General features: G+C 40.6%; 1 long non-coding RNA gene across 1 annotated transcript in view; it reads right to left on the reverse strand.

Annotated features, from left to right (window-relative positions):
• LOC126175137 (uncharacterized) overlaps nt 1-13,506 on the reverse strand; it is a 112,296-nt gene that overhangs the window by 10,100 nt on the left and 88,690 nt on the right. The window lies entirely within an intron of this gene.

The raw sequence follows: 13,506 nt of genomic DNA on the forward strand, positions 1-13,506 counted from the left end.
GTGATGTCCTTAGGTTAGTTAGGTTTAAGTAGTTCTAAGTTCTAGGGGACCGATGACCTCAGATGTTAACTCCCATAGTGCTCAGAGCCATTTGAACCATTTTTTGATTAATGGAAATATCATTATATTATTAGTTGTATTTAAGAATAGTTATGAATGCTACAAATTTTTTAAGATCTTTTATAACCAGCGGCTCACAGGTGAAGGAAAATTTTTGAATGGCCACTTAAAGTAAGCTTAAATATTTATCAGTGGAGTTAAGAAGCTGTCCAACAGAAAGGCGTTTAATTCATTTTAAACTCCATTATCTATAAGACATGTCTTATACACTTACAGGTTGTTGAATGCATGTGTGCACATGTATCTTGTAATGTTATCTGGAATACAGTTATTTTAGTGTGGTACTAGACTTTTCAGTATTTGTTGTGACCTGGTATCGGTTAGTTCAATTTGTAATTTTTGTGACCATTCATATTTTCTAGAAGAAAGTTTCTTGAGACTATAAAATGCGTGTGTTCCTGTCGTATCCAAATTAGCTATGAGAGAATTTATACATTTTCGTAATATTTTAGATTTTCGATCAATAAATGCTACATTGCACTACAGTCTTTCAACTGCACTTTGGCAACTTGCATGCTCTAGAGGAACGGTACCTGGTTTTCACCAGATAGCTGCCCTTTCAAGTTCTAACCAAACCCGACGTTGATTAACTTCTGTGGTTGGGAGGGAATTGATCCCAAAAAAACTCGAATTATTTTTGAAAAGCTATATATTTTCAAATTGTTTACAAAACAATCTTATCCTCTTCAAAACACTCTCCATTACAACTAATAAATTTGTCCACCCGGTGCTTCCACTACTCGAAACATTTTTTGTAGTCATGTTTAGAAATGGGTGACATCTCCTCCCTCGTTTTTTTCTTGACTGTCGTCAAATCGGTGTCTTTTCATGCCCATTTTCATAAGTGGAAATAAGAAAAAGTCGCACGAAGCCAGGTCAGGCAAGTAAGCTGCGTGGGGTAGCGGAACGATTCATTTTTGCCAAAAACTAAGCAAGGTGGCTGTGTGTGCAGGTGTGTTGTTGTGGCGGAAGAACCAGTCTCCTATCTGCCACAGATCGAATATTTTTGTACGAACATTGCTGCGCAGTCTTCTATAAAATTCAAAATAAAAAGTCTGATCTGGGGGAACAAACTCTGAATGAACAACGCTCTTGGCATCAAAAAAGCAAATGAGCATCGTTTTGATGATTGATGTGACGACCTTTTTCGATGGGGTGATGATGACAGCTTCCATTCGCTTGACTGTTGCTTTGTTTCTTGTTCGTAACCACAGCACTATAACTCATTACCAGTACTGACCTTTTACACAAAATCTGCGTCAGTTTCAAGCTGTTGTTTCGAAGTACGAAATATTTCAACTCGACGTTCCTATTGATTGTCAGTCAGAACCCGGGGAACAAACTTTTCATTCCAAAAGCTTCCGTTGAAATTCGCTGAATCAAGCTCCAAGATAACCCACTAATTCTAACAGTTGACCAATTGTCTGTCGACGTCTGTGAGCACAAGCTCTGAAATTTTTCAATATTTACGTCGATTTGAGGAAGTTGATGGACGCCCAGAACGAGATTTGTCATTCGATTGACATGTCGCCATTTCTAAACTGAGTTTTTCCCGTAGCGTCATCTTGGTAAGCTGTTTTCAACATTAAAACAGATTCAACAGCATTTTTACCGAGTAGAGAACAAAATTTCATAACTGCGTGTTGTTTACATAAACTTGTCATCATAAAAAAAGAAGCAAGAACAAAACAGCTCTAGCAAAAACAGTCACTGCATATGAACAGAACAAGCGGCACACCGGTAGACACAGGCGGCACTGAACTGACAATGAGTTGCGCTATATGTACCTAGCGGCAGAAATGCGTACTACACAAGCTCCGCCCACGGCAATGTTGTACCAGTCTCTGTTTTTTTGGGTATCTCATCGTAAATCTAACATGAAAGCCACTGGCTTTTGAATATTTAACTTTGTTAATCCAAATATTTCATTAAAATATTTTATATTTTGTAAATGAATTATTTTGAAGGTAAATGTTTAATAATATTCCTCTTCCGTCTGTAATGAATATCTACAGCTTTCACATCATCTTTGCCAGACATGTGATTTAAGTACAAAAGGAGATGCGTAAGGAAATTTGGTAAGGAACATAAAGAACACAAGGTTGTAACTAGAGGAAATATACAGTGAAGAACAGAGATAATTAATTTACTTGTCGGGAACTGAATGGAAGACTGACTTAATTATGTAAACCTGAAATATTAATTTAACATGATGTATCAAATTTGTCAACAGGCCCAGGATTTTTGAGGAAACTGCTTAACACCTTGCTACAATCAACTGTAATCAAGGTCAAGAAAAACTTTATAAATGAAAATTTAGTTGCAGTTCTTGTTCTCAATTATTCTTTAATATGTACATAACATATGACGTTTTAGAATCAAAAGTGCTTAATCTGATAAGTCGTTTTATGGTTACACAAGAATCAGTAATGCTACAATCGGACATTCAATAGGTTGTTTGTGATCCTAATGTTATTTCGATTTCTTTCACTATTTCTGAAGAAAGAGAAGTATTAGAGGGGACAAAGTGTATCAAAAAATATAATCATGTTGTGAAACAGATGTATCAATATCAATTTTCTTGAAGAGGAGTTTCTATAACTAACACCAAATGTAATTCTTATAGCTAATACTTCTGACTTCAGAAAATAAGAGGGTTGCCCAGAAAACAATGCACCGCTATTTTTTACAAGTCGAAAACAATGCTACAAATGTGAAACGTATCGTATGTGTTCTTCTGCGTTAGCGCGCCAAATTTCCGTCACTTCCGACAGATAGCGCAGCTGCAGGACAGTTTAAAAATGGCGTGTGTGGGTGATGTACGTTACAAGCAACGTGCCGTCGTTGAATTTATCACTGCAGAGAAAGAAATTGTGGGGAATATTCACAAACGCTTGTGCAGAGTCTATGGAGCATCTGCTGTTGACAGAAGTACAGTTAGTCGCTGGGCACGGATGGTGAGTTCATCAGAAGGCGGTTCGGCGGAGCTCCAAGATTTGCAACCATCGGGGAGACCATACGCGGCTGTCGCACCTGACATGTTGCAGCAAGCTGCTGATGTTATTCGGGAGGACAGACGCATTACGACTCGGCAGTTGGAGCTGCATCTGTCAATCAGTAAAGGAAGTGTGGATGCAACTATCCGTACTCTTGGATGTTCAAAAGTGTGTGCAAGATGGGTCCCGCAGTGTCTAACGATGGATCATAAATCGCACAGAAAAAATATTTGTCTTGATTTGTTGCAACATTTTGAAGCAGAGAGGGAGGCCTTCTTGTCCCTGGCTGTGACAGGCTATGAAACCTGGATTCAACATTTTGAGCCCAAAACAAAATGACAGTCGATAGAATGACGCCATTCACACTCCCCACAGAACAAAAAATTCAAAGCAACTTCTTCCGCCGGTAAAGTCATGATCACCATGTTTTGGGACTGTGTAGGTGTGATTCTCATTGATGTGATACCAAGAGGAGATACGATCAATTCAGAAGCGTATCCCAACACATTAATGAAACTCAAGACGTGCTTCCGGCGACTTCGGCGCCACAGCAACACAGGAGTTGTTTTGCTGCAACACGATAACGCTTGGCCCTCCACAAGTCTGAGGACTACCCTACACAAGTCTGAGGACTACCAAACACATCGCAAAACAGGGTTGGACAGTGTTACCCCATTCACCCTACAGCCCTGACCCAGCCCCCTCGGACTTCCACTTGTTTGGACAGTTAAAGGATGCCGTTCGTGCAGGACATTTTGAGGACGATGAGGAGGTGATTCACACAGTGGAGCACTGGTTCCGCCACCAGGAGAAGTATTGCTACCGACAGAGCATACAGGCCCTTGTTTTACACTGGAGGAAGGCCATAAAACGGGATGGAGATATGTGGAAAAATAGGGCGTGTAGATAAAACACCATTCTTTCGTGTGTGTATTTCTCATTACGTTCAATAAAGAATTGTTGAAGAAAAAAATGAGGTGCATTACTTTCTGGGAACCCTCGTATTATCCCTGTAACTAAATTTTCCCGAAACGGTGATTTTGTAACTTATTTGTAACTGTTAATATGCGAAAAATTATTTTTTTAATAATTTATATCAATAATCATGTGCGCTACAAACGTAGCTGAGCTAAGGCAGAGTGATATCAGCTTTCCAATAAATGTTATGATAACAATATAGTTCCAAACATGTAACACTATATACTGTTGCATAATTTAAGTTTATGACTTGTATAGTTTTACGAAAAGTATAGGTTAGAATGTACTAAGACATGTCAAAATTTAATGATAATCCATTTTCCTTGCATATTATATTGAATTTTTAAAGTATTTCACTAGTTAAATTTTCGGAAAGGGGACTGGTAGTAGTGGTAGTACTTTTTGTTACTGTAATTCATGTATAAAAAAATTACTCTTTGAAAATGCAAGTTGATGATTACGTATGTGTATCAGGAACGTCATGGGACCAAACACAGAGTTAGTTCTCTGTGGTACAGCACTTGTAATTGTACCAAATTCTAAGTGCTTATTGCTATGCGGTTGGCGTGGAAGTGATACAGATACAATAAAAACAATGCACCTACTGTATCGACTACTGCATGATGCTTTAACATTAACTTCAGTTATAGTTTACAACACTTTAACGAAATTCAGTTATTATCGCAGTTACTAGCAGCTGCATTCAATTGTTAATATTTCTCTTGAGTCACATCTATCCCTGAAGGAGTTCCTTCATGACAGGATATATGGGACGCAATGAATGAATGAATAAAGTTTTGTTGTCATTGGAGACATCTGCAAATAGAAACTGGATTACTTTGTGTCTGCACAGTGTAGCATCCGGCGAGAGTCGTTGCCAAATTGTATCCAGAATTTGTGAAAGAGTTAGCTGTGTTGTTACCATAATTTATCACAGATACCTTGAGCAGAGACATGTTTCTGGTGTTTGAGAACGAGAATAAGTCATTACCACCTATAAAACGGGAAGTATAACATTCACAGAACAACTGTGCTATGTCACTTATATCTTTAGCAGAATACTTGAACATATTCTCAGTTCAAAAGTTATGACATACATGGAATAAAATAATTTTCGCTGTGGAAATTATCATTTGTTCTGGAAACAACAATCAGGAAAAACCCAAATTGTGCTCTCAGGGATAGATGAAACTAAATGGATTCGGTGGCAATAAACTTTAAAAAAGTTTGGTCAATGTCTCATTGGCGCTTTCTAAAGAAAGTTTGTTCCTATAGGATATGCAATCGGATTTATGACTAGATTGAAAATATTCTGAGTCATTATCTTGAATGACACTGAAGCAATATCTTACATGATTTGATCTTCTATTTGGTCCTGTAGATTTCACACTGTACAAGGAATGTACTCGTAATGTAGAAAAAGTCAAAGATAACAATGTATATTAACCTTTTGCGAGATGTGGTGTGAGGTTTAGATGTTATTTAGATAATATTTTAGTTATTACCTAAGTGCAATTGGCTGAATATCACTCATGTATAAAAAAAAAAAAGCAGAACACCTTGAACGACTAGAGACAGCATATTTACTGCACGTGTACATTAGTATGTTTGGCAGAAGCGAATAGCATTTCAGTCACCTCGGTTCAGCATGCGTCCTGTAGCCTAGCAGGCACAGCGTCCGCTTTGGGTTCAAATGGCTCTGAGCACTATGGGACTTAACATCTGAGGTTATCAGTACCCTATAACTTAGAACTACTTAAACCTAACTATCCTAAGGACATCACATACATCCATGCCAGAGGAAAGTTCGAAGCCGCGACCGTAGCGGTCGCGCGGCTCCAGACCGAAGCGCCTAGAACCGCTCGGCCACAGTGGCCGGCATCCGCTATGGGCACTGATAACTTATTCCGTGTGTGATTGCATCGACGCGTATAAGGCGCAAATGGCGTCCTGTGGTATAGCCATACATGCTGCATTAACCCGGTTCCAAAGTTCGTCTGTGGTGATTGGCACTGGGTCACAGAACTGCACCTGCCGTTTCGCCATGTCCCACACATTTTCAGTTGGCAACAAGTCTAGTGATCTGGTGGGTCAATGCAAAACCTGACATTATATGACACCAAGAAGGCAGCGACATGTTGTCGTGCATTGTCTTGCTGAAAAATGGCGTCCGGGCTGTTGTGCAGAAAGGGCATGGCTACAGGTCGCCGGATGTCATTAATGTAGATCACACTGGCCACAGTGCCCTGGACATGCACCAGCTGTGATTAGTTGTTGTACTCAAATGCACCTCACACCATATGGCCTTGAGTTGGCGCTGTATGTCTTGTGTGAATGCAGTCACTGTGATACCGCTCCCCCTGTATGCAAGTGACCAAAATGCGGATATCATTTTTCAAACAAACCGAACTCGGAATCGACCATTCCTGTCTCCACTGACGTCATTCCATACGCCACTGCCCTCTAGCCCATTCGTCAAAGGTAGCTGGAGAAGTGGACGACATGCACGTAACCCATGCCGTAATAAACGGCGACGGACTGTCACCCCTGAGAATGTGCGATGTGTTCCACTGTTGCGCCAGAGCCGAGGAGGACGCAGGTCTGTCCTGCAATGCCATTCGGATGAGGTGCCGACAACTGGTACTGGGCTTACATTACATCTCCAGGCGCATGTCTTCTATCCTACTCTGTGTAAGTACAACACATTTTACGATAACTCATACGTAGAGACCAGCAGAACGAAACAGGCATTTCGAAGGTAAATGACAATGAAGATCGCGAAGTAAACGAATAATCTTCCTAGTCATATACAATAACCCAAATTACAAACATAGGCGAACATCTCTGACCTGTTCTCCCTGTCGATGCTAGTAGGGCTAGGTGTGCAGTCCGAACCACAATACTAAAACACTGATACCGGAAATCAATACGTCCGACACATAGGCGTCCGGTAAACTGAAACTTCTTACCACCTATGGTGAGTACGGTGGAACAAGAAGCTTCAGTTTAGCGGACGCCTATGTCTTAGACTTTCTACGGAAGACATGTATTGTTTTCCAGTATCAATGTGAACACCCAAGACTCACTGAGGAGCCTGCAGATGGTATACTGCAAAACCGAAACCGGTTGCGTAAGAATGAAACCAGTAAATACAACTGGCTGTGTTACTCTTACGACATATAAGGTGCAGTGACAGCTGTTGTCCCCTGATCCACCAGAAGATGGACGCTGAACGAAGTTTTTTGAGCAGTTCATCGATTTGCTCACTCCGCATTAACTGACTGGTTCATCTGTATACTTAGAAATTTTATATGAGGCGTTTTTATTAATTTTCTGATCGTTTGTATCAGGGATGGCCAAGATTTCGGCTCACATTTCCGCCATCGCCATGCCACGCTCTCTGAGCGCTAGGAGGGTGAAGAGGGGAAAACAGCGAACGCGCCGCATTTAAATGGCAGTGCCGTTGTACTGCGTACGACTTGGTTTTATATTTCGCATTTCTCAACAACACAGATCGAAAAAAAAAAACAAGTATTCACTATTAATGAATTATTTTTGGAGCGCTGAAGACAGAATATTATTTTTATGTGGTAGAAACTGTAAGAATACGGTTGCCATATAATCGTGACTTTTTTGTTTCATAATGGAGAAAAAGTCTTTCACAAAAATATGTTGATCGAAATAGAGTGACACTTTTGAAACCTCATTATGGAGACTCGGAAATTCCATCTCAGGAAATCAATGTAGACGTCCTGGACAGTTTTAACATAAAAAGATTTGTCATTAAAATTGGAATTATCTTACAGGTCAGTCAGTTAGATCTGCACATGGACAGAGGCGCTTTCAACTGCAACGGCAAACGGCCTGGCAAAGGAGCTCGAAAAACGCGGTCTCGAAAACAGCTCTTAAACAGCTATAAGATTGACAGCCTTCTCGAAACTTTTGTACAACTATCCTCGTAATACACGCAAGGCCACAATGAATTCTTCAAACTTCGCACTTCCCTTACTGTCAGTGAGCTTAGGGTACTGGACTGTCTTTGTCAGAATGTGTCCCTTCTACGATGCGGTTTTCTTTTTAAATACACCCCCATCAAATTAAAAAGAAATATCTCAAAATTATTCACTGTGCGCAACGTACAAGGTGACAATTATTGAACTATATGAAATAAAATCGTCATAACTTCTGAACGGTTTGCGTTAGGACTTTCAAACTGCACTGTTGGCCGCGGGGCATGATGGGAATTTGTATACGCATATGGTTTGGTTTAGCGACGAAGCCCACTTTAATTTGGATGGCTTCCTCAGTAAGCAAAATTGGCGCATTCGGGGGACTGAGAATCAGCTTTCCGCGACCCAGAAGTCTCTTCACCTTCAGTGGGTTAGTGTGTAGTGTATCCAGTCACGGAACAATCGGTGCGATATTCCTTGATGCACGGTGACTACCGAACGGTACGTGAAGGTTTTTGAAGATGATTTCATCCCTATTATCCAAAGTCACCCTGATTTCGACAAGATGTGGTTCATGCAAGACGGAGCTTGACGCCATCGAAGCAGGAGAGTGTTTGATGACCTGGAGGAGCTCTTTGGGACCGCATTCTGGCTCTGAGGTACCCAGAGGCCACTGGCATGGGCCTCGATTGGCCGCCAAATTCCCCGAATCTCAACATATGCAATTTCTTTTTGTGGGGCTATATTAAAGACTAGGTGTACAGAAATAACCCCAAAACCATTGCTGAGCTGAAAACAGCCATTCAGGAGAACATCGACAGCATCGATGTTCCGACACTTCAGCGGGTGATACAGAATTTCGCTATTCGTCTGCGCCACATCATCGCTGATGTTGACACGCATATCGAACATGTCATAAGCTACATACGAATATCTGTAGTGATGTTTACATTTTGAATAAAATGTGTATACGCCATAGTTTGCAACAAATTTCCTTTTTTTCATGTAGTTCAATAATTGTCACCCCGTACATTCAAGTCCACTTAAAACGTGAGATCTCCAATGAATTCCAGATGTTCTAATTTTCGTTCTTGCAGTTCTTTTTCCTTCATAAATTCAACAATAGCGAATGCGGAATCGAAAAATCGTTCCACGTATGCTCCTTGATTTAACCAACGTACTTCGTAGTAACGTATTAAGTCTCAATAGTCATCGCTCATTTCCAACGAAAACTGTTGCAGCTCACAATGGAATAATGGGTGCGATTACAAAACTTTTACTATTTGTACCACCAATTTCTTCAAGTGCTCCATGCCTGCTAATTTAACACAAAGTTAACAAATGTAACGCAAATTCTTTCTGCATGATACTGCAATGCCGTTTCATAGGAAATAAGGAGTACATATCGCTTATGCAAAATTGAGAATTCTCGTCCCTCTCCTTTGTCATTCCCATTCATTTTAAAGGATTGTGCTGATAGATTGGTAGCTGCCTCTTTTTGTGCAAACAACTACTGGATCTGTGAACGTCCTTCATGCCACGAAAAAGTAGCGAAAGGTAAACAGTACTGACACCACGATTCTGTCGAACTCAAGAGAATTGTGCCGAACGAAGAATGCCGCACCGCAATGTCCAATGAACTGTCTCGCTGCTTCGGGTACTTCCGAGAAGGACCGGGCAAAGCCGAGTCAAGGGTTGGGCCTTGGCTCGCCCGACTAACACAGAACTTATGATATCCACCCTTGTTGTGATTTTGTTTTCCTATTTGTCTCACTTTTAATGGTTTTTACATTACTGTTTTTTTTCCATAATACATAAACTTTGCATTTCTGATAATAGATGTTAAGGATTCACAATATTTCTTGTAATGTAATTTAACTTTTAAGTTTATATCATCCCTCTATTCTACACGACGGTTCCACTCTTTCAGGCATGATATTCTAATCTCAATAACTAACCACTCGTTCCTTCCACTTGAGGTTGGTTTGATTTTAATCAGTATTTGGGGGAGCCATGCTTTAAAGTGTCTGAGGAAAAAGTTCAGGGAATGAAATTCTCTTCCAGTATGTCTACCTGGCAAACTTCCTCCCATTCTGACTATTGTAAACTATTTCTAACCATACTTGGAGATTCAGATTTTATTTCTCTAACGTGTTTAACTTGGGTGTGGTCATTTAGTGTTTTCTTCTGGCAAGTTTTAGGGTTGATATTTCACTGCCCCCCCCCCCTCCCCATGAACCATGACCTTGCCGTTGGTGGGGAGGCTTGCGTGCCTCAGCGATACAAATAGCCGTACCGTAGGTGCAACCACAACGGAGGGGTATCTGTTGAGAGGCCAGACAAACGTGTGGTTCCTGAAGAGGGGCAGCAGCCTTTTCAGTAGTTGCAAGGGCAACAGTCTGGATGATTGACTGATCTGGCCTTGTAACACTAACCAAAACGGCCTTGCTGTGCTAGTACTGCAAACGGCTGAAAGCAAGGGAAACTACGGCCGTAATTTTTCCCGAGGGCATGCAGCTTTACTGTATGGTTGAATGATGATGGTGTCCTCTTGGGTAAAATATTCCGGAGGTAAAATAGTCCCCCATTTGGATCTCTGGGCGGGGACTACTCAAGAGGATGTCGTTATCAGGAGAAAGAAAACTGGCGTTCTACGGATCGGAGTGTGGAATGTCAGATCCCTTAATCGGGCAGGTAGGTTAGAAAATTTAAAATGGGAAATGGATAGGTTAAAGTTAGATATAGTGGGAATTAGTGAAGTTCGGTGGCAGGAGGAACAAGACTTCTGGTCAGGTGACTACAGGGTTATAAACACAAAATCAAATAGGGGTAATGCAGGAGTAGGTTTAATAATGAATAAAAAAATAGGAGTGCAGGTAAGCTACTACAAACAGCATAGTGAACGCATTATTGTGGAAAAGATAGATACGAAGCCCACGCCTACTACAGTAGTACAAGTTTATATGCCAACTAGCTCTGCAGATGACGAAGGAATTGAAGAAATGTATGATGAAATAAAAGAAATTATTCAGATAGTGAAGGGTGACGAAAATTTAATAGTCATGGGTGACTGGAATTCGGTAATAGGAAAAGGGGGAGAAGGAAACGTAGTAGGTGAATATGGATTGGGGCTAAGAAATGAAAAAGGAAGCCGCCTGGTAGGATTTTGCACAGAGCATAACTTAATCATAGCTAACACTTGGTTCAAGAATCATGAAAGAAGGTTGTATACATGGAAGAACCCTGGAGATACTAAAAGGTTCCAGATAGATTATATAATGGTAAGACTGAGATTTAGGAACCAGGTTTTAAATTGTAAGACATTTCCAGGGGCAGATGTGGACTCTGACCACAATCTGTTTGTTATGATCTGTAGATTAAAACTGAAGAAACTGCAAAAAGGTGGGAATTTAAGGAGATGGGACCTGGATAAACTGAAAGAACCAGAGGTTGTACAGAATTTGAGGGACACCATAAGGGAACAATTGACAGGAATGGGGGAAAGAAATACAGTAGAAGAAGAATGGGTAGCTCTGAGGGATGAAGTAGTGAAGGCAGCAGAGCATCAAGTAGGTAAAACGACGAGGGCTAGTAGAAATCCTTGGGTAACAGAAGATATATTGAATTTAATTGATGAAAGGAGAAAATATAAAAACGCAGTAAATGAAGCATGTAAAAAGAAATACAGACGTCTCAAAAATGAGATCGTCAGGAAGTGTTAAATGGCTAAGCAGGGATGGCTAGAGGACAAATGTAAGGATGTAGAGGCTTATCTCACTAGGGGTAAGATAGATACTGCCAACAGGAAAATTAAAGAGACCTTTGGAGATAAGAGAACCACTTGCATGAATATCAATGGCTCAGATGGAAACCCAGTTCTAAGCAAAGAAGGGAAAGCAGAAAGGTGGAAGGAGTATATAGAGGGTCTATACAAGGGCAGTGTACTTGAGGACAATATTATGGAAATGGAAGAGGATGTAGATGAAGATGAAATGGGAGATACAATACTGCGTGAAGAGTTTGACAGAGCACTGAAAGACCTGAGTCGAAACAAGGCCCCCGAAGTAGACAAAATTCCATTACAACTACTGACGGCCTTGGGAGAGCCAGTCCTGACAAAACTCTACCATCTGGTGAGCAAGATGTATGAAAGAGGCGAAATACCCTCAGACTTCAAGAAGAATATAATAATTCCAATCCCAAAGAAAGCAGGTGTTGACAGATGTGAAAATTACCGAACTATCAGTTTAATAAGTCACAGCTGCAAAATACTAACGCTAATTCTTTACAGATGATTGGAAAAACTAGTAGAAGCCGACCTCGGGGAGGATCAATTTGGATTCCGTAGAAATGTTGGAACACGTGAGGCAATACTGACCCTACGACTTATCTTAGAAGCTAGTTTAAGGAAGGGCAAACCTACGTTTCTAGCATTTGTAGACTTAGAGAAAGCTTTTGACAATGTTGACTGGAATACTCTCTTTCAAATTCTGAAGGTGGCAGGGGTAAAATACAGAGAGCGAAAGGCTATTTACAATTTGTACAGAAACCAGATGGCAGTTATGAGAGTCGAGGGACATGAAAGGGAAGCAGTGGTTGGGAAGGGAGTGAGACAGGGTTGTAGCCTATCCCCGATGTTATTCAATCTGTATATTGAGCAAGCAGTAAAGGAAACGTAAGAAAAGTTCGGAGTAGGTATTAAAATCCATGGAGAAGAAATAAAAACTTTGAGGTTCGCCGATGACATTGTAATACTGTCAGAGACAGCAAGGGACTTGCAAGAGCAGTTGAATGGAATGGATAGTGTCTTGAAAGGAGGATATAAGATGAACATCAACAAAAGCAAAACAAGGATAATGGAATGTGGTCGAATTAAGTCGGGTGATGCTGAGGGAATTAGATTAGGAAATGAGACACTTAAAGTAGTAAAAGAGTTTTGCTATTTGGGGAGCAAAATATCTGATGATGGTCGAAGTAGAGAGGATATAAAATGTAGACTGGCAATGGCAAGGAAAGCGTTTATGAAGAAGAGAAATTTGTTACCATCGAGTATAGATTTAAGCGTCAGGAAATCATTTCTGAAAGTATTTGTATGGAGTGTAGCCATGTATGGAAGTGAAACATGGACGATAAATACTTTGGACAAGAAGAGAATAGAAGCTTTCGAAATGTGGTGCTACAGAAGAATGCTGAAGATTAGATGGGTAGATCACATAACTAATGAGGAAGTATTGAATAGGATTGGGAAGAAGAGAAGTTTGTGGCACAACTTGACTAGAAGAAGGGATCGGTTGGTAGGACATGTTCTGAGGCATCAAGGGATCATCAGTTTAGTATTGGAGGGGAGCGTGGAGGGTAAAAATCGTAGAGGGAGACCAAGAGATGAATACACTAAGCAGATTCAGAAGGATGTAGGTTGTGGTAGGTACTGGGAGATGAAGGAGCTTGCACAAGATAGAGCG

This window comes from Schistocerca cancellata, chromosome 3, assembly GCF_023864275.1.
Source record: "Schistocerca cancellata isolate TAMUIC-IGC-003103 chromosome 3, iqSchCanc2.1, whole genome shotgun sequence".
Lineage (NCBI taxonomy): Eukaryota > Metazoa > Arthropoda > Insecta > Orthoptera > Acrididae > Schistocerca > Schistocerca cancellata.